This window comes from Engystomops pustulosus, chromosome 9 (genome assembly GCF_040894005.1).
Source record: "Engystomops pustulosus chromosome 9, aEngPut4.maternal, whole genome shotgun sequence".
In the NCBI taxonomy this organism is placed as follows: domain Eukaryota; kingdom Metazoa; phylum Chordata; class Amphibia; order Anura; family Leptodactylidae; genus Engystomops; species Engystomops pustulosus.
In genome coordinates this window covers 64,209,098-64,227,063 of record NC_092419.1, presented here as the reverse complement: position 1 = coordinate 64,227,063, position 17,966 = coordinate 64,209,098, and the positions used below count along the sequence as shown (strand labels likewise).

Sequence of the window (17,966 nt, the reverse complement as noted above, 5' to 3'; positions counted from 1 at the left end):
AGCTTAGAATGGCCGTTGACAGCAGTTGTTCAATTTGAACCTTCTTCTACTATCTGATAGAGAAACTAACACAATTTTCAGGTTCAAAAAGGTCACCAGAACTTGGGATTCCCAGCCAGTCTCCCATGCTGGTACTTGCCAAGCCTTAAGCTGCATCGCTGCTGCGATCTGACAAGAGCACGCACATTCAGCTTAGAATTGCCGTTGACAGCAGCTTTTCAATTTGAACCTTCTTTTACTATCTCATACAGAAACTAACACAATTTTCAGGTTCAAAAAGGTCAACGGAACTTGGGATTCCCAGCCAGTCTCCCATGCTGGTACTTGCCAAGCCTTAAGCTGCATTGCTGCTGCGATCTGACGAGAGCAGGCACATTCAGCTTAGAATGGCCATTGACAGCAGCTGTTCAATTTGAACCTTCTTTTACTATCTCATAGAGAAACTAACACAATTTTCAGGTTCAAAAAGGTCAACAGAACTTGGGATTCCCAGCCAGTCTCCCATGCTGGTACTTGCCAAGCCTTAAGCTGCATCGCTGCTGCGATCTGACAAGAGCAGGCACATTCAGCTTAGAATGGCCGTTGACAGCAGCATTTCAAATTGAACCTTCTTTTACTATCTCATAGAGAAACTAAAACAATTTTCAAGTTCAAAAAGGTCAACAGAACTTGGGATTCCCAGCCAGTCTCCCATGCTGGAACTTGCCAAGCCTTAAGCTGCATCGCTGCTGCGATCTGACAAGAGCACGCACATTCAGCTTAGAATGGCCGTTGACAGCAGCTGTTCAATTTGAACCTTCTTTTACTATCTCATAGAGAAACTAACACAATTTTCAGGTTCAAAAAGGTCAACAGAACTTGGGATTCCCAGCCAGTCTCCCATGCTGGTACTTGCCAAGCCTTAAGCTGCATTGCTGCTGCGATCTGACGAGAGCAAGCACATTCAGCTTAGAATGGCCATTGACAGCAGTTGTTCAATTTGAACCTTCTTCTACTATCTCATATAGAAACTAACACAATTTTCAGGTTCAAAAAGGTCACCAGAACTTGGGATTCCAAGCCAGTCTCCCATGCTGGTACTTGCCAAGCCTTAAGCTGCATCGCTGCTGCGATCTGACAAGAGCACACACATTCAGCTTAGAATGGCCGTTGACAGCAGCGGTTCAATTTGAAAGTTCTTTTACTATCTCATAGAGAAACTAACACAATTTTCAGGTTCAAAAAGGGCAACGGAACTTGGGATTCCCAGCCAGTCTCCCATGCTGGTACTTGCCAAGCCTTAAGCTGCATTGCTGCTGCGATCTGGCAAGAGCAGGCACATTCAGCTCAGAATGGCCATTGACAGCAGTTCTTCAATTTGAACCTTCTTCTACTATCTTATATAGAAACTAACACAATATTCAGGTTCAAAAAGGTCACCAGAACTTGGGATTCCAAGCCAGTCTCCCATGCTGGTACTTGCCAAGCCTTAAGCTGCATTGCTGCTGCAATCTGACAAGAGCAGGCACATTCAGCTTAGAATGGCCGTTGACAGCAGCTGTTCAATTTGAACCTTCTTTTGCTATCTCATAGAGAAACTAACACAATTTTCAGGTTCAAAAAGGTCACCAGAATTTGGTATTCCAAGCCAGTCTCCCATGCTGGTACTTGCCAAGCCTTAAGCTGCATCGCTGCTGCGATCTGACAAGAGCACACACATTCAGCTTAGAATGGCCGTTGACAGCAGTTGTTCAATTTGAACCTTCTTCTACTATCTCATAGAGAAACTAACACAATTTTTAGGTTCAAAAAAGTCACCAGCACTTGGGATTCCCAGCCAGTCTCCCATGCTGGTACTTGCCAAGCCTTAAGCTGCATCGCTGCTGCGATCTGACAAGAGCAGGCACATTCAGCTTAGAATGGCCGTTGACAGCAGCATTTCAAATTGAACCTTCTTTTACTATCTCATAGAGAAACTAAAACAATTTTCAAGTTCAAAAAGGTCAACAGAACTTGGGATTCCCAGCCAGTCTCCCATGCTGGAACTTGCCAAGCCTTAAGCTGCATCGCTGCTGCGATCTGACAAGAGCACGCACATTCAGCTTAGAATGGCCGTTGACAGCAGCTGTTCAATTTGAACCTTCTTTTACTATCTCATAGAGAAACTAACACAATTTTCAGGTTCAAAAAGGTCAACAGAACTTGGGATTCCCAGCCAGTCTCCCATGCTGGTACTTGCCAAGCCTTAAGCTGCATTGCTGCTGCGATCTGACGAGAGCAAGCACATTCAGCTTAGAATGGCCATTGACAGCAGTTGTTCAATTTGAACCTTCTTCTACTATCTCATATAGAAACTAACACAATTTTCAGGTTCAAAAAGGTCACCAGAACTTGGGATTCCAAGCCAGTCTCCCATGCTGGTACTTGCCAAGCCTTAAGCTGCATCGCTGCTGCGATCTGACAAGAGCACACACATTCAGCTTAGAATGGCCGTTGACAGCAGCTGTTCAATTTGAAAGTTCTTTTACTATCTCATAGAGAAACTAACACAATTTTCAGGTTCAAAAAGGGCAACGGAACTTGGGATTCCCAGCCAGTCTCCCATGCTGGTACTTGCCAAGCCTTAAGCTGCATTGCTGCTGCGATCTGACGAGAGCAGGCACATTCAGCTTAGAATGGCCGTTGACAGCAGCTGTTCAATTTGAACCTTCTTTTACTATCTCATAGAGAAACTAACACAATTTTCAGGTTCAAAAAGGTCAACGGAACTTGGGATTCCCAGCCAGTCTCCCATGCTGGTACTTGCCAAGCCTTAAGCTGCATTGCTGCTGCGATCTGACGAGAGCAGGCACATTCAGCTTAGAATGGCCGTTGACAGCAGCTGTTCAATTTGAAAGTTCTTTTGCTATCTCATAGAGAAACTAACACAATTTTCAGGTTCAAAACGGTCAACGGAACTTGGGATTCCCAGCCAGTCTCCCATGCTGGTACTTGCCAAGCCTTAAGCTGCATTGCTGCTGCAATCTGACGAGAGCAGGCACATTCAGCTTAGAATGGCCGTTGACAGCAGCTGTTCAATTTGAACCTTCTTTTACTATCTCATAGAGAAACTAACACATTTTCAGGTTCAAAAAGGTCAACGGAACTTGGAATTCCCAGCCAGTCTCCCATGCTGGTACTTGCCAAGCCTTAAGTTGCATTGCTGCTGCGATCTGACGAGAGCAGGCAAATTCAGCTTAGAATGGCCGTTGACAGCAGCTGTTCAATTTAAACCTTCTTTTACTATCTCATAGAGAAACTAACACATTTTCAGGTTCAAAAAGGTCACCAGAACTTGGGATTCCCAGCCAGTCTCCCATGCTGGTACTTGCCAAGCCTTAAGCTGCATCACTGCTGCGATCTGAAAAGAGCACACACATACAGCTTAGAATGGCCGTTGACAGCAGTTGTTCAATTTGAACCTTCTTCTAATATCTCATAGAGAAACTAACACAATTTTCAGGTTCAAAAAGGTCACCAGAACTTGGGATTCCCAGCCAGTCTCCCATGCTGGTATTTGCCAAGCCTTAAGCTGCATCGCTGCTGCGATCTGACAAAAGCACGCACATTCAGCTTGGAATTGCCGTTGACAGCAGCTTTTCAATTTGAACCTTCTTTTACTATCTCATACAGAAACTAACACAATTTTAAGGTTCAAAAAGGTCAACGGAACTTGGGATTCCCAGCCAGTCTCCCATGCTGGTACTTGCCAAGCCTTAAGCTGCATTGCTGCTGCGATCTGACGAGAGCAGGCACATTCAGCTTAGAATGGCCATTGACAGCAGCTGTTCAATTTGAACCTTCTTTTACTATCTCATAGAGAAACTAACACAATTTTCAGGTTCAAAAAGGGCAACGGAACTTGGGATTCCCAGCCAGTCTCCCATGCTGGTACTTGCCAAGCCTTAAGCTGCATTGCTGCTGCGATCTGGCGAGAGCAGGCACATTCAGCTTAGAATGGCCATTGACAGCAGTTGTTCAATTTGAACTTTCTTCTACTATCTTATATAGAAACTAACACAATTTTCAGGTTCAAAAAGGTCACCAGAACTTGGGATTCCAAGCCAGTCTCCCATGCTGGTACTTACCAAGCCTTAAGCTGCATTGCTGCTGCAATCTGACAAGAGCAGGCACATTCAGCTTAGAATGGCCGTTGACAGCAGCTGTTCAATTTGAACCTTCTTTTGCTATCTCATAGAGAAACTAACACAATTTTCAGGTTCAAAAAGGTCAACAGAACTTGGGATTCCAAGCCAGTCTCCCATGCTGATACTTGCCAAGCCTTAAGCTGCATCGCTGCTGCGATCTGACAAGAGCACGCACATTCAGCTTAGAATGGCCGTTGACAGCAGCTGTTCAATTTGAACCTTCTTTTACTATCTCATAGAGAAACTAACACATTTTCAGGTTCAAAAAGGTCAACAGAACTTGGGATTCCCAGCCAGTCTCCCATGCTGGTACTTGCCAAGCCTTAAGCTGCATTGCTGCTGCGATCTGACGAGAGCAGGCACATTCAGCTTAGAATGGCCGTTGACAGCAGCTGTTCAATTTGAACCTTCTTTTACTATCTCATAGAGAAACTAACACAATTTTCAGGTTCAAAAAGGTCAACAGAACTTGGGATTCCCAGCCAGTCTCCCATGCTGGTACTTGCCAAGCCTTAAGCTGCATTGCTGCTGCGATCTGACGAGAGCAGGCACATTCAGCTTAGAATGGCCGTTGACAGCAGCTGTTCAATTTGAACCTTCTTTTACTATCTCATAGAGAAACTAACACAATTTTCAGGTTCAAAAAGGGCAACGGAACTTGGGATTCCCAGCCAGTCTCCCATGCTGGTACTTGCCAAGCCTTATGCTGCATTGCTGCTGCGATCTGGCGAGAGCAGGCACATTCAGCTTAGAACGGCCGTTGACAGCAGTTGTTCAATTTGAACCTTCTTCTACTATCTTATATAGAAACTAACACAATTTTCAGGTTCAAAAAGGTCACCAGAACTTGGGATTCCAAGCCAGTCTCCCATGCTGATACTTGCCAAGCCTTAAGCTGCATTGCTGCTGCAATCTGACAAGAGCAGGCACATTCAGCTTAGAATGGCCGTTGACAGCAGCTGTTCAATTTGAACCTTCTTTTGCTATCTCATAGAGAAACTAACAAAATTTTCAGGTTCAAAAAGGTCACCAGAACTTGGGATTCCAAGCCAGTCTCCCATGCTGGTACTTGCCAAGCCTTAAGCTGCTTCGCTGCTGCGATCTGACAAGAGCACGCACATTCAGCTTAGAATGGCCGTTGACAGCAGCTGTTCAATTTGAACCTTCTTTTACTATCTCATAGAGAAACTAACACATTTTCAGGTTCAAAAAGGTCAACAGAACTTGGGATTCCCAGCCAGTCTCCCATGCTGGTACTTGCCAAGCCTTAAGCTGCATTGCTGCTGCGATCTGACGAGAGCAGGCACATTCAGCTTAGAATGGCCATTGACAGCAGCTGTTCAATTTGAACCTTCTTTTACTATCTCATAGAGAAACTAACACAATTTTCAGGTTCAAAAAGGTCAACGGAACTTGGGATTCCCAGCCAGTCTCCCATGCTGGTACTTGCCAAGCCTTAAGCTGCATTGCTGCTGCGATCTGACAAGAGCAGGCACATTCAGCTTAGAATGGCCGTTGACAGCAGCATTTCAAATTGAACCTTCTTTTACTATCTCATAGAGAAACTAAAACAATTTTCAAGTTCAAAAACGTCAACAGAACTTGGGATTCCCAGCCAGTCTCCCATGCTGGAACTTGCCAAGCCTTAAGCTGCATCGCTGCTGCGATCTGACAAGAGCACACACATTCAGCTTAGAATGGCCGTTGACAGCAGCTGTTTAATTTGAACCTTCTTTTACTATCTCATAGAGAAACTAACACAATTTTCAGGTTCAAAAAGGGCTACGGAACTTGGGATTCCCAGCCAGTCTCCCATGCTGGTACTTGCCAAGCCTTATGCTGCATTGCTGCTGCGATCTGGAGAGAGCAGGCACATTCAGCTTAGAATGGCCATTGACAGCAGTTGTTCAATTTGAACCTTCTTCTACTATCTTATATAGAAACTAACACAATTTTCAGGTTCAAAAAGGTCACCAGAACTTGGGATTCCAAGCCAGTCTCCTATGCTGGTACTTGCCAAGCCTTAAGCTGCATTGCTGCTGCAATCTGACAAGAGCAGGCACATTCAGCTTAGAATGGCCGTTGACAGCAGCTGTTCAATTTGAACCTTCTTTTGCTATCTCCTAGAGAAACTAACACAATTTTCAGGTTCAAAAAGGTCACCAGAATTTGGGATTCCAAGCCAGTCTCCCATGCTGGTACTTGCCAAGCCTTAAGCTGCATCGCTGCTGCGATCTGACAAGAGCACGCACATTCAGCTTAGAATGGCCGTTGACAGCAGCTGTTCAATTTGAACCTTCTTTTACTATCTCATAGAGAAACTAACACATTTTCAGGTTCAAAAAGGTCAACAGAACTTGGGATTCCCAGCCAGTCTCCCATGCTGGTACTTGCCAAGCCTTAAGCTGCATTGCTGCTGCGATCTGACGAGAGCAGGCACATTCAGCTTAGAATGGCCGTTGACAGCAGCTGTTCAATTTGAACCTTCTTTTACTATCTCATAGAGAAACTAACACATTTTCAGGTTCAAAAAGGTCAACGGAACTTGGGATTCCCAGCCAGTCTCCCATGCTGGTACTTGCCAAGCCTTAAGTTGCATTGCTGCTGCGATCTGACGAGAGCAGGCAAATTCAGCTTAGAATGGCCGTTGACAGCAGCTGTTCAATTTGAACCTTCTTTTACTATCTCATAGAGAAACTAACACATTTTCAGGTTCAAAAAGGTCTACAGAACTTGGGATTCTCAGCCAGTCTCCCATGCTGGTACTTGCCAAGCCTTAAGCTGCATTGCTGCTGCAATCTGACGAGAGCAGGCACATTCAGCTTAGAATTGCCGTTGACAGCAGCTGTTCAATTTGAACCTTCTTTTACTATCTCATAGAGAAACTAACACAATTTTCAGGTTCAAAAAGGTCAACAGAACTTGGGATTCCCAGCCAGTCTCCCATGCTGGTACTTGCCAAGCCTTAAGTTGCATTGCTGCTGCGATCTAACGAGAGCAGGCAAATTCAGCTTAGAATGGCCGTTGACAGCAGCTGTTCAATTTGAACCTTCTTTTACTATCTCATAGAGAAACTAACACATTTTCAGGTTCAAAAAGGTCAACAGAACTTGGGATTCCCAGCCAGTCTCCCATGCTGGTACTTGCCAAGCCTTAAGCTGCATTGCTGCTGCAATCTGACGAGAGCAGGCACATTCAGCTTAGAATTGCCGTTGACAGCAGCTGTTCAATTTGAACCTTCTTTTACTATCTCATAGAGAAACTAACACAATTTTCAGGTTCAAAAAGGTCAACAGAACTTGGGATTCCCAGCCAGTCTCCCATGCTGGTACTTGCCAAGCCTTAAGCTGCATCGCTGCTGCGATCTGAAAAGAGCACACACATTCAGCTTAGAATGGCCGTTGACAGCAGTTGTTCAATTTGAACCTTCTTCTACTATCTCATAGAGAAACTAACACAATTTTCAGGTTCAAAAATGTCACCAGAACTTGGGATTCCCAGCCAGTCTCCCATGCTGGTATTTGCCAAGCCTTAAGCTGCATCGCTGCTGCGATCTGACAAAAGCACGCACATTCAGCTTGGAATTGCCGTTGACAGCAGCTTTTCAATTTGAACCTTCTTTTACTATCTCATACAGAAACTAACACAATTTTAAGGTTCAAAAAGGTCAACGGAACTTGGGATTCCCAGCCAGTCTCCCATGCTGGTACTTGCCAAGCCTTAAGCTGCATTGCTGCTGCGATCTGACGAGAGCAGGCACATTCAGCTTAGAATGGCCATTGACAGCAGCTGTTCAATTTGAACCTTCTTTTACTATCTCATAGAGAAACTAACACAATTTTCAGGTTCAAAAAGGTCAACAGAACCTGGGATTCCCAGCCAGTCTCCCATGCTGGTACTTGCCAAGCCTTAAGCTGCATCGCTGCTGCGATCTGACAAGAGCACACACATTCAGCTTAGAATGGCCGTTGAAAGCAGTTGTTCAATTTGAACCTTCTTCTACTATCTCATAGAGAAACGAACACAATTTTCAGGTTCAAAAAAGTCACCAGAACTTGGGATTCCCAGCCAGTCTCCCATGCTGGTACTTGCCAAGCCTTAAGCTGCATCGCTGCTGCGATCTGACAAGAGCACGCACATTCAGCTTAGAATGGCCGTTGACAGCAGTTGTTCAATTTGAACCTTCTTCTACTATCTCATATAGAAACTAACACAATTTTCAGGTTCAAAAAGGGCAACGGAACTTGGGATTCCCAGCCAGTCTCCCATGCTGGTACTTGCCAAGCCTTAAGCTGCATTGCTGCTGCGATCTGGCGAGAGCAGGCACATTCAGCTTAGAATGGCCATTGACAGCAGTTGTTCAATTTGAACCTTCTTCTACTATCTTATATAGAAACTAACACAATTTTCAGGTTCAAAAAGGTCACCAGAACTTGGGATTCCAAGCCAGTCTCCCATGCTGGTACTTACCAAGCCTTAAGCTGCATTGCTGCTGCAATCTGACAAGAGCAGGCACATTCAGCTTAGAATGGCCGTTGACAGCAGCTGTTCAATTTGAACCTTCTTTTGCTATCTCATAGAGAAACTAACACAATTTTCAGGTTCAAAAATGTCAACAGAACTTGGGATTCCAAGCCAGTCTCCCATGCTGATACTTGCCAAGCCTTAAGCTGCATCGCTGCTGCGATCTGACAAGAGCACGCACATTCAGCTTAGAATGGCCGTTGACAGCAGCTGTTCAATTTGAACCTTCTTTTACTATCTCATAGAGAAACTAACACATTTTCAGGTTCAAAAAGGTCAACAGAACTTGGGATTCCCAGCCAGTCTCCCATGCTGGTACTTGCCAAGCCTTAAGCTGCATTGCTGCTGCGATCTGACGAGAGCAGGCACATTCAGCTTAGAATGGCCGTTGACAGCAGCTGTTCAATTTGAACCTTCTTTTACTATCTCATAGAGAAACTAACACAATTTTCAGGTTCAAAAAGGTCAACAGAACTTGGGATTCCCAGCCAGTCTCCCATGCTGGTACTTGCCAAGCCTTAAGCTGCATTGCTGCTGCGATCTGACGAGAGCAGGCACATTCAGCTTAGAATGGCCGTTGACAGCAGCTGTTCAATTTGAACCTTCTTTTACTATCTCATAGAGAAACTAACACAATTTTCAGGTTCAAAAAGGGCAACGGAACTTGGGATTCCCAGCCAGTCTCCCATGCTGGTACTTGCCAAGCCTTAAGCTGCATTGCTGCTGCGATCTGGCGAGAGCAGGCACATTCAGCTTAGAATGGCCATTGACAGCAGTTGTTCAATTTGAACCTTCTTCTACTATCTTATATAGAAACTAACACAATTTTCAGGTTCAAAAAGGTCACCAGAACTTGGGATTCCAAGCCAGTCTCCCATGCTGGTACTTGCCAAGCCTTAAGCTGCAATGCTGCTGCAATCTGACAAGAGCAGGCACATTCAGCTTAGAATGGCCGTTGACAGCAGCTGTTCAATTTGAACCTTCTTTTGCTATCTCATAGAGAAACTAACACAATTTTCAGGTTCAAAAAGGTCAACAGAACTTGGGATTCCAAGCCAGTCTCCCATGCTGGTACTTGCCAAGCCTTAAGCTGCATCGCTGCTGCGATCTGACAAGAGCACGCACATTCAGCTTAGAATGGCCGCTGACAGCAGCTGTTCAATTTGAACCTTCTTTTACTATCTCATAGAGAAACTAACACATTTTCAGGTTCAAAAAGGTCAACAGAACTTGGGATTCCCAGCCAGTCTCCCATGCTGGTACTTGCCAAGCCTTAAGCTGCATTGCTGCTGCGATCTGACGAGAGCAGGCACATTCAGCTTAGAATGGCCGTTGACAGCAGCTGTTCAATTTGAACCTTCTTTTACTATCTCATAGAGAAACTAACACAATTTTCAGGTTCAAAAAGGTCAACGGAACTTGGGATTCCCAGCCAGTCTCCCATGCTGGTACTTGCCAAGCCTTAAGCTGCATTGCTGCTGCGATCTGACGAGAGCAGGCACATTCAGCTTAGAATGGCCGTTGACAGCAGCTGTTCAATTTGAACCTTCTTTTACTATCTCATAGAGAAACTAACACATTTTCAGGTTCAAAAAGGTCAACGGAACTTGGAATTCCCAGCCAGTCTCCCATGCTGGTACTTGCCAAGCCTTAAGTTGCATTGCTGCTGCGATCTGACGAGAGCAGGCAAATTCAGCTTAGAATGGCCGTTGACAGCAGCTGTTCAATTTGAACCTTCTTTTACTATCTCATAGAGAAACTAACACATTTTCAGGTTCAAAAAGGTCAACAGAACTTGGGATTCCCAGCCAGTCTCCCATGCTGGTACTTGCCAAGCCTTAAACTGCATTGCTGCTGCAATCTGACGAGAGCAGGCACATTCAGCTTAGAATTGCCGTTGACAGCAGCTGTTAAATTTGAACCTTCTTTTACTATCTCATAGAGAAACTAACACAATTTTCAGGTTCAAAAAGGTCACCAGAACTTGGGATTCCCAGCCAGTCTCCCATGCTGGTACTTGCCAAGCCTTAAGCTGCATCGCTGCTGCGATCTGAAAAGAGCACACACATTCAGCTTAGAATGGCCGTTGACAGCAGTTGTTCAATTTGAACCTTCTTCTACTATCTGATAGAGAAACTAACACAATTTTCAGGTTCAAAAAGGGCACCAGAACTTGGGATTCCCAGCCAGTCTCCCATGCTGGTACTTGCCAAGCCTTAAGCTGCATCGCTGCTGCGATCTGACAAGAGCACGCACATTCAGCTTAGAATTGCCGTTGACAGCAGCTTTTCAATTTGAACCTTCTTTTACTATCTCATACAGAAACTAACACAATTTTCAGGTTCAAAAAGGTCAACGGAACTTGGGATTCCCAGCCAGTCTCCCATGCTGGTACTTGCCAAGCCTTAAGCTGCATTGCTGCTGCGATCTGACGAGAGCAGGCACATTCAGCTTAGAATGGCCATTGACAGCAGCTGTTCAATTTGAACCTTCTTTTACTATCTCATAGAGCAGTGATGGCAAACCTTTTAGAGACCAAGTGCCCAAACTTCAACAAAGACCCACTTATTTATCGCAAAGTGCCAACACAGAAATGTAATTTGTGATTTATACTCCCTTCTTTGTCACAGTTTTCATTGATACCAGCACCCTGAGGCACCAATATAGCAGAAAATAGTCCCAGGTAGAGCTGTCACTTTAAAATAGCTATGTGCACAGCAAGTCCTCGGCTGTCTGGGACTGCAGGAAGATACCTGGAGTCATCTCTGGTGATGGCCTGAGTGCCCACAGAAAGGGCTCTGAGTGCCACCTCTGGCACCAGTGCCATAGGTTAGCCATCACTGTCATAGAGAAACTAACACAATTTTCAGGTTCAAAAAGGTCAACAGAACTTGGGATTCCCAGCCAGTCTCCCATGCTGGTACTTGCCAAGCCTTAAGCTGCATCGCTGCTGCGATCTGACAAGAGCAGGCACATTCAGCTTAGAATGGCCGTTGACAGCAGCATTTCAAATTGAACCTTCTTTTACTATCTCATAGAGAAACTAAAACAATTTTCAAGTTCAAAAAGGTCAACAGAACTTGGGATTCCCAGCCAGTCTCCCATGCTGGAACTTGCCAAGCCTTAAGCTGCATCGCTGCTGCGATCTGACAAGAGCACGCACATTCAGCTTAGAATGGCCGTTGACAGCAGCTGTTCAATTTGAACCTTCTTTTACTATCTCATAGAGAAACTAACACAATTTTCAGGTTCAAAAAGGTCAACAGAACTTGGGATTCCCAGCCAGTCTCCCATGCTGGTACTTGCCAAGCCTTAAGCTGCATTGCTGCTGCGATCTGACGAGAGCAAGCACATTCAGCTTAGAATGGCCATTGACAGCAGTTGTTCAATTTGAACCTTCTTCTACTATCTCATATAGAAACTAACACAATTTTCAGGTTCAAAAAGGTCACCAGAACTTGGGATTCCAAGCCAGTCTCCCATGCTGGTACTTGCCAAGCCTTAAGCTGCATCGCTGCTGCGATCTGACAAGAGCACACACATTCAGCTTAGAATGGCCGTTGACAGCAGCTGTTCAATTTGAAAGTTCTTTTACTATCTCATAGAGAAACTAACACAATTTTCAGGTTCAAAAAGGGCAACGGAACTTGGGATTCCCAGCCAGTCTCCCATGCTGGTACTTGCCAAGCCTTAAGCTGCATTGCTGCTGCGATCTGGCAAGAGCAGGCACATTCAGCTCAGAATGGCCATTGACAGCAGTTCTTCAATTTGAACCTTCTTCTACTATCTTATATAGAAACTAACACAAGATTCAGGTTCAAAAAGGTCACCAGAACTTGGGATTCCAAGCCAGTCTCCCATGCTGGTACTTGCCAAGCCTTAAGCTGCATTGCTGCTGCAATCTGACAAGAGCAGGCACATTCAGCTTAGAATGGCCGTTGACAGCAGCTGTTCAATTTGAACCTTCTTTTGCTATCTCATAGAGAAACTAACACAATTTTCAGGTTCAAAAAGGTCACCAGAATTTGGTATTCCAAGCCAGTCTCCCATGCTGGTACTTGCCAAGCCTTAAGCTGCATCGCTGCTGCGATCTGACAAGAGCACACACATTCAGCTTAGAATGGCCGTTGACAGCAGTTGTTCAATTTGAACCTTCTTCTACTATCTCATAGAGAAACTAACACAATTTTTAGGTTCAAAAAAGTCACCAGCACTTGAGATTCCCAGCCAGTCTCCCATGCTGGTACTTGCCAAGCCTTAAGCTGCATCGCTGCTGCGATCTGACAAGAGCAGGCACATTCAGCTTAGAATGGCCGTTGACAGCAGCATTTCAAATTGAACCTTCTTTTACTATCTCATAGAGAAACTAAAACAATTTTCAAGTTCAAAAAGGTCAACAGAACTTGGGATTCCCAGCCAGTCTCCCATGCTGGAACTTGCCAAGCCTTAAGCTGCATCGCTGCTGCGATTTGACAAGAGCACGCACATTCAGCTTAGAATGGCCGTTGACAGCAGCTGTTCAATTTGAACCTTCTTTTACTATCTCATAGAGAAACTAACACAATTTTCAGGTTCAAAAAGGTCAACAGAACTTGGGATTCCCAGCCAGTCTCCCATGCTGGTACTTGCCAAGCCTTAAGCTGCATTGCTGCTGCGATCTGACGAGAGCAAGCACATTCAGCTTAGAATGGCCATTGACAGCAGTTGTTCAATTTGAACCTTCTTCTACTATCTCATATAGAAACTAACACAATTTTCAGGTTCAAAAAGGTCACCAGAACTTGGGATTCCAAGCCAGTCTCCCATGCTGGTACTTGCCAAGCCTTAAGCTGCATCGCTGCTGCGATCTGACAAGAGCACACACATTCAGCTTAGAATGGCCGTTGACAGCAGCTGTTCAATTTGAAAGTTCTTTTACTATCTCATAGAGAAACTAACACAATTTTCAGGTTCAAAAAGGGCAACGGAACTTGGGATTCCCAGCCAGTCTCCCATGCTGGTACTTGCCAAGCCTTAAGCTGCATTGCTGCTGCGATCTGACGAGAGCAGGCACATTCAGCTTAGAATGGCCGTTGACAGCAGCTGTTCAATTTGAACCTTCTTTTACTATCTCATAGAGAAACTAACACAATTTTCAGGTTCAAAACGGTCAACGGAACTTGGGATTCCCAGCCAGTCTCCCATGCTGGTACTTGCCAAGCCTTAAGCTGCATTGCTGCTGCAATCTGACGAGAGCAGGCACATTCAGCTTAGAATGGCCGTTGACAGCAGCTGTTCAATTTGAACCTTCTTTTACTATCTCATAGAGAAACTAACACATTTTCAGGTTCAAAAAGGTCAACGGAACTTGGAATTCCCAGCCAGTCTCCCATGCTGGTACTTGCCAAGCCTTAAGTTGCATTGCTGCTGCGATCTGACGAGAGCAGGCAAATTCAGCTTAGAATGGCCGTTGACAGCAGCTGTTCAATTTAAACCTTCTTTTACTATCTCATAGAGAAACTAACACATTTTCAGGTTCAAAAAGGTCACCAGAACTTGGGATTCCCAGCCAGTCTCCCATGCTGGTACTTGCCAAGCCTTAAGCTGCATCACTGCTGCGATCTGAAAAGAGCACACACATTCAGCTTAGAATGGCCGTTGACAGCAGTTGTTCAATTTGAACCTTCTTCTAATATCTCATAGAGAAACTAACACAATTTTCAGGTTCAAAAAGGTCACCAGAACTTGGGATTCCCAGCCAGTCTCCCATGCTGGTACTTGCCAAGCCTTAAGCTGCATCGCTGCTGCGATCTGACAAGAGCACGCACATTCAGCTTAGAATTGCCGTTGACAGCAGCTTTTCAATTTGAACCTTCTTTTACTATCTCAAACAGAAACTAACACAATTTTCAGGTTCAAAAAGGTCAACGGAACTTGGGATTCCCAGCCAGTCTCCCATGCTGGTACTTGCCAAGCCTTAAGCTGCATTGCTGCTGCGATCTGACGAGAGCAGGCACATTCAGCTTAGAATGGCCATTGACAGCAGCTGTTCAATTTGAACCTTCTTTTACTATCTCATAGAGAAACTAACACAATTTTCAGGTTCAAAAAGGTCAACAGAACTTGGGATTCCCAGCCAGTCTCCCATGCTGGTACTTGCCAAGCCTTAAGCTGCATCGCTGCTGCGATCTGACAAGAGCACACACATTCAGCTTAGAATGGCCGTTGACAGCAGTTGTTCAATTTGAACCTTCTTCTACTATCTCATAGAGAAACTAACACAATTTTCAGGTTCAAAAAAGTCACCAGCACTTGGGATTCCCAGCCAGTCTCCCATGCTGGTACTTGCCAAGCCTTAAGCTGCATCGCTGCTGCGATCTGACAAGAGCAGGCACATTCAGCTTAGAATGGCCGTTGACAGCAGCATTTCAAATTGAACCTTCTTTTACTATCTCATAGAGAAACTAAAACAATTTTCAAGTTCAAAAAGGTCAACAGAACTTGGGATTCCCAGCCAGTCTCCCATGCTGGAACTTGCCAAGCCTTAAGCTGCATCGCTGCTGCGATCTGACAAGAGCACGCACATTCAGCTTAGAATGGCCGTTGACAGCAGCTGTTCAATTTGAACCTTCTTTTACTATCTCATAGAGAAACTAACACAATTTTCAGGTTCAAAAAGGTCAACAGAACTTGGGATTCCCAGCCAGTCTCCCATGCTGGTACTTGCCAAGCCTTAAGCTGCATTGCTGCTGCGATCTGACGAGAACAAGCACATTCAGCTTAGAATGGCCATTGACAGCAGTTGTTCAATTTGAACCTTCTTCTACTATCTCATATAGAAACTAACACAATTTTCAGGTTCAAAAAGGTCACCAGAACTTGGGATTCCAAGCCAGTCTCCTATGCTGGTACTTGCCAAGCCTTAAGCTGCATCGCTGCTGCGATCTGACAAGAGCACGCACATTCAGCTTAGAATGGCCGTTGACAGCAGCTGTTCAATTTGAAAGTTCTTTTGCTATCTCATAGAGAAACTAACACAATTTTCAGGTTCAAAAAGGGCAACGGAACTTGGGATTCCCAGCCAGTCTCCCATGCTGGTACTTGCCAAGCCTTAAGCTGCATTGCTGCTGCGATCTGGCAAGAGCAGGCACATTCAGCTCAGAATGGCCATTGACAGCAGTTGTTCAATTTGAACCTTCTTCTACTATCTTATATAGAAACTAACACAATATTCAGGTTCAAAAAGGTCACCAGAACTTGGGATTCCAAGCCAGTCTCCCATGCTGGTACTTGCCAAGCCTTAAGCTGCATTGCTGCTGCAATCTGACAAGAGCAGGCACATTCAGCTTAGAATGGCCATTGACAGCAGCTGTTCAATTTGAACCTTCTTTTGCTATCTCATAGAGAAACTAACACAATTTTCAGGTTCAAAAAGGTCACCAGAACTTGGGATTCCAAGCCAGTCTCCCATGCTGGTACTTGCCAAGCCTTAAGCTGCATCGCTGCTGCGATCTGACAAGAGCACGCACATTCAGCTTAGAATGGCCGTTGACAGCAGCTGTTCAATTTGAACCTTCTTTTACTATCTCATAGAGAAACTAACACATTTTCAGGTTCAAAAAGGTCAACAGAACTTGGGATTCCCAGCCAGTCTCCCATGCTGGTACTTGCCAAGCCTTAAGCTGCATTGCTGCTGCGATCTGACGAGAGCAGGCACATTCAGCTTAGAATGGCCATTGACAGCAGCTGTTCAATTTGAACCTTCTTTTACTATCTCATAGAGAAACTAACACAATTTTCAGGTTCAAAAAGGTCAACGGAACTTGGGATTCCCAGCCAGTCTCCCATGCTGGTACTTGCCAAGCCTTAAGCTGCATTGCTGCTGCAATCTGACGAGAGCAGGAACATTCAGCTTAGAATTGCCGTTGACAGCAGCTGTTCAATTTGAACCTTCTTTTACTATCTCATAGAGAAACTAACACAAATTTCAGGTTCAAAAAGGTCAACAGAACTTGGGATTCCCAGCCAGTCTCCCATGCTGGTACTTGCCAAGCCTTAAGCTGCATCGCTGCTGCGATCTGAAAAGAGCACACACATTCAGCTTAGAATGGCCGTTGACAGCAGTTGTTCAATTTGAACCTTCGTCTACTATCTCATAGAGAAACTAACACAATTTTCAGGTTCAAAAAGGTCACCAGAACTTGGGACTCCCAGCCAGTCTCCCATGCTGGTACTTGCCAAGCCTTAAGCTGCATCGCTGCTGCGATCTGAGAAGAGCACGCACATTCAGCTTAGAATTGCCGATGACAGCAGCTTTTCAATTTGAACCTTCTTTTACTAGCTCATACAGAAACTAACACAATTTTCAGGTTCAAAAAGGTCAACAGAACTTGGGATTCCCAGCCAGTCTCCCATGCTGGTACTTGCCAAGCCTTAAGCTGCATTGCTGCTGCGATCTGACGAGAGCAGGCACATTCAGCTTAGAATGGCCGTTGACAGCAGCTGTTCAATTTGAACCTTCTTTTACTATCTCATAGAGAAACTAACACAATTTTCAGGTTCAAAAAGGTCAACGGAACTTGGGATTCCCAGCCAGTCTCCCATGCTGGTACTTGCCAAGCCTTAAGCTGCATTGCTGCTGCGATCTGACGAGAGAAGGCAAATTCAGCTTAGAATGGCCGTTGACAGCAGCTGTTCAATTTAAACCTTCTTTTACTATCTCATAGAGAAACTAACACAATTTTCAGGTTCAAAAAGGTCAACGGAACTTGGAATTCCCAGCCAGTCTCCCATGCTGGTACTTGCCAAGCCTTAAGTTGCATTGCTGCTGCGATCTGACGAGAGCAGGCAAATTCAGCTTAGAATGGCCGTTGACAGCAGCTGTTCAATTTGAACCTTCTTTTACTATCTCATAGAGAAACTAACACATTTTCAGGTTCAAAAAGGTCAACAGAACTTGGGATTCCCAGCCAGTCTCCCATGCTGGTACTTGCCAAGCCTTAAGCTGCATTGCTGCTGCAATCTGACGAGAGCAGGCACATTCAGCTTAGAATTGCCGTTGACAGCAGCTGTTCAATTTGAACCTTCTTTTACTATCTCATAGAGAAACTAACACAATTTTCAGGTTCAAAAAGGTCAACAGAACTTGGGATTCCCAGCCAGTCTCCCATGCTGGTACTTGCCAAGCCTTAAGCTGCATCGCTGCTGCGATCTGAAACGAGCACACACATTCAGCTTAGAATGGCCGTTGACAGCAGTTGTTCAATTTGAACCTTCTTCTACTATCTCATAGAGAAA

At 44.9% G+C, this 17,966-nt stretch overlaps 45 pseudogenes; all 45 read right to left on the bottom strand.

Annotated features, from left to right (window-relative positions):
- Window positions 1–279: 279 nt before the first annotated feature.
- LOC140082779 (5S ribosomal RNA) lies at window positions 280–398 on the bottom strand (annotated as a pseudogene).
- Window positions 399–468: 70 nt separating this feature from the next.
- On the bottom strand, window positions 469–587 carry LOC140089822 (5S ribosomal RNA; annotated as a pseudogene).
- A 259-nt stretch (window positions 588–846) lies between these two features.
- LOC140089999 (5S ribosomal RNA) lies at window positions 847–965 on the bottom strand (annotated as a pseudogene).
- Window positions 966–1,791: 826 nt separating this feature from the next.
- Window positions 1,792–1,910, bottom strand: LOC140091562 (5S ribosomal RNA; annotated as a pseudogene).
- Window positions 1,911–2,169: 259 nt separating this feature from the next.
- Window positions 2,170–2,288, bottom strand: LOC140089998 (5S ribosomal RNA; annotated as a pseudogene).
- Window positions 2,289–2,547: 259 nt separating this feature from the next.
- Window positions 2,548–2,666, bottom strand: LOC140084752 (5S ribosomal RNA; annotated as a pseudogene).
- A 70-nt stretch (window positions 2,667–2,736) lies between these two features.
- LOC140093680 (5S ribosomal RNA) lies at window positions 2,737–2,855 on the bottom strand (annotated as a pseudogene).
- Window positions 2,856–2,925: 70 nt separating this feature from the next.
- LOC140086859 (5S ribosomal RNA) lies at window positions 2,926–3,044 on the bottom strand (annotated as a pseudogene).
- Window positions 3,045–3,113: 69 nt separating this feature from the next.
- Window positions 3,114–3,232, bottom strand: LOC140093536 (5S ribosomal RNA; annotated as a pseudogene).
- A 447-nt stretch (window positions 3,233–3,679) lies between these two features.
- Window positions 3,680–3,798, bottom strand: LOC140082778 (5S ribosomal RNA; annotated as a pseudogene).
- Window positions 3,799–3,868: 70 nt separating this feature from the next.
- LOC140096964 (5S ribosomal RNA) lies at window positions 3,869–3,987 on the bottom strand (annotated as a pseudogene).
- Window positions 3,988–4,434: 447 nt separating this feature from the next.
- LOC140079414 (5S ribosomal RNA) lies at window positions 4,435–4,553 on the bottom strand (annotated as a pseudogene).
- A 70-nt stretch (window positions 4,554–4,623) lies between these two features.
- On the bottom strand, window positions 4,624–4,742 carry LOC140079412 (5S ribosomal RNA; annotated as a pseudogene).
- Window positions 4,743–5,378: 636 nt separating this feature from the next.
- On the bottom strand, window positions 5,379–5,497 carry LOC140083742 (5S ribosomal RNA; annotated as a pseudogene).
- Window positions 5,498–5,567: 70 nt separating this feature from the next.
- On the bottom strand, window positions 5,568–5,686 carry LOC140088957 (5S ribosomal RNA; annotated as a pseudogene).
- Window positions 5,687–6,511: 825 nt separating this feature from the next.
- On the bottom strand, window positions 6,512–6,630 carry LOC140079411 (5S ribosomal RNA; annotated as a pseudogene).
- Window positions 6,631–6,699: 69 nt separating this feature from the next.
- LOC140094440 (5S ribosomal RNA) lies at window positions 6,700–6,818 on the bottom strand (annotated as a pseudogene).
- A 258-nt stretch (window positions 6,819–7,076) lies between these two features.
- LOC140097343 (5S ribosomal RNA) lies at window positions 7,077–7,195 on the bottom strand (annotated as a pseudogene).
- Window positions 7,196–7,264: 69 nt separating this feature from the next.
- Window positions 7,265–7,383, bottom strand: LOC140094910 (5S ribosomal RNA; annotated as a pseudogene).
- A 448-nt stretch (window positions 7,384–7,831) lies between these two features.
- Window positions 7,832–7,950, bottom strand: LOC140082777 (5S ribosomal RNA; annotated as a pseudogene).
- Window positions 7,951–8,398: 448 nt separating this feature from the next.
- LOC140096963 (5S ribosomal RNA) lies at window positions 8,399–8,517 on the bottom strand (annotated as a pseudogene).
- Window positions 8,518–8,964: 447 nt separating this feature from the next.
- LOC140079410 (5S ribosomal RNA) lies at window positions 8,965–9,083 on the bottom strand (annotated as a pseudogene).
- Window positions 9,084–9,153: 70 nt separating this feature from the next.
- Window positions 9,154–9,272, bottom strand: LOC140079409 (5S ribosomal RNA; annotated as a pseudogene).
- A 70-nt stretch (window positions 9,273–9,342) lies between these two features.
- Window positions 9,343–9,461, bottom strand: LOC140096961 (5S ribosomal RNA; annotated as a pseudogene).
- Window positions 9,462–9,908: 447 nt separating this feature from the next.
- On the bottom strand, window positions 9,909–10,027 carry LOC140079408 (5S ribosomal RNA; annotated as a pseudogene).
- Window positions 10,028–10,097: 70 nt separating this feature from the next.
- On the bottom strand, window positions 10,098–10,216 carry LOC140093667 (5S ribosomal RNA; annotated as a pseudogene).
- A 69-nt stretch (window positions 10,217–10,285) lies between these two features.
- On the bottom strand, window positions 10,286–10,404 carry LOC140093534 (5S ribosomal RNA; annotated as a pseudogene).
- Window positions 10,405–10,473: 69 nt separating this feature from the next.
- On the bottom strand, window positions 10,474–10,592 carry LOC140097767 (5S ribosomal RNA; annotated as a pseudogene).
- A 448-nt stretch (window positions 10,593–11,040) lies between these two features.
- LOC140082776 (5S ribosomal RNA) lies at window positions 11,041–11,159 on the bottom strand (annotated as a pseudogene).
- Window positions 11,160–11,569: 410 nt separating this feature from the next.
- LOC140089821 (5S ribosomal RNA) lies at window positions 11,570–11,688 on the bottom strand (annotated as a pseudogene).
- Window positions 11,689–11,947: 259 nt separating this feature from the next.
- On the bottom strand, window positions 11,948–12,066 carry LOC140089997 (5S ribosomal RNA; annotated as a pseudogene).
- An 826-nt stretch (window positions 12,067–12,892) lies between these two features.
- On the bottom strand, window positions 12,893–13,011 carry LOC140095129 (5S ribosomal RNA; annotated as a pseudogene).
- Window positions 13,012–13,270: 259 nt separating this feature from the next.
- On the bottom strand, window positions 13,271–13,389 carry LOC140089996 (5S ribosomal RNA; annotated as a pseudogene).
- A 259-nt stretch (window positions 13,390–13,648) lies between these two features.
- On the bottom strand, window positions 13,649–13,767 carry LOC140084751 (5S ribosomal RNA; annotated as a pseudogene).
- Window positions 13,768–13,837: 70 nt separating this feature from the next.
- Window positions 13,838–13,956, bottom strand: LOC140086858 (5S ribosomal RNA; annotated as a pseudogene).
- Window positions 13,957–14,025: 69 nt separating this feature from the next.
- Window positions 14,026–14,144, bottom strand: LOC140093533 (5S ribosomal RNA; annotated as a pseudogene).
- A 447-nt stretch (window positions 14,145–14,591) lies between these two features.
- LOC140082775 (5S ribosomal RNA) lies at window positions 14,592–14,710 on the bottom strand (annotated as a pseudogene).
- A 259-nt stretch (window positions 14,711–14,969) lies between these two features.
- On the bottom strand, window positions 14,970–15,088 carry LOC140091561 (5S ribosomal RNA; annotated as a pseudogene).
- A 259-nt stretch (window positions 15,089–15,347) lies between these two features.
- Window positions 15,348–15,466, bottom strand: LOC140094204 (5S ribosomal RNA; annotated as a pseudogene).
- Window positions 15,467–16,291: 825 nt separating this feature from the next.
- On the bottom strand, window positions 16,292–16,410 carry LOC140083741 (5S ribosomal RNA; annotated as a pseudogene).
- A 70-nt stretch (window positions 16,411–16,480) lies between these two features.
- On the bottom strand, window positions 16,481–16,599 carry LOC140093794 (5S ribosomal RNA; annotated as a pseudogene).
- A 448-nt stretch (window positions 16,600–17,047) lies between these two features.
- Window positions 17,048–17,166, bottom strand: LOC140079407 (5S ribosomal RNA; annotated as a pseudogene).
- A 70-nt stretch (window positions 17,167–17,236) lies between these two features.
- On the bottom strand, window positions 17,237–17,355 carry LOC140098694 (5S ribosomal RNA; annotated as a pseudogene).
- A 70-nt stretch (window positions 17,356–17,425) lies between these two features.
- LOC140093531 (5S ribosomal RNA) lies at window positions 17,426–17,544 on the bottom strand (annotated as a pseudogene).
- A 69-nt stretch (window positions 17,545–17,613) lies between these two features.
- LOC140094909 (5S ribosomal RNA) lies at window positions 17,614–17,732 on the bottom strand (annotated as a pseudogene).
- Between the last annotated feature and the right edge of the window lie 234 nt (window positions 17,733–17,966).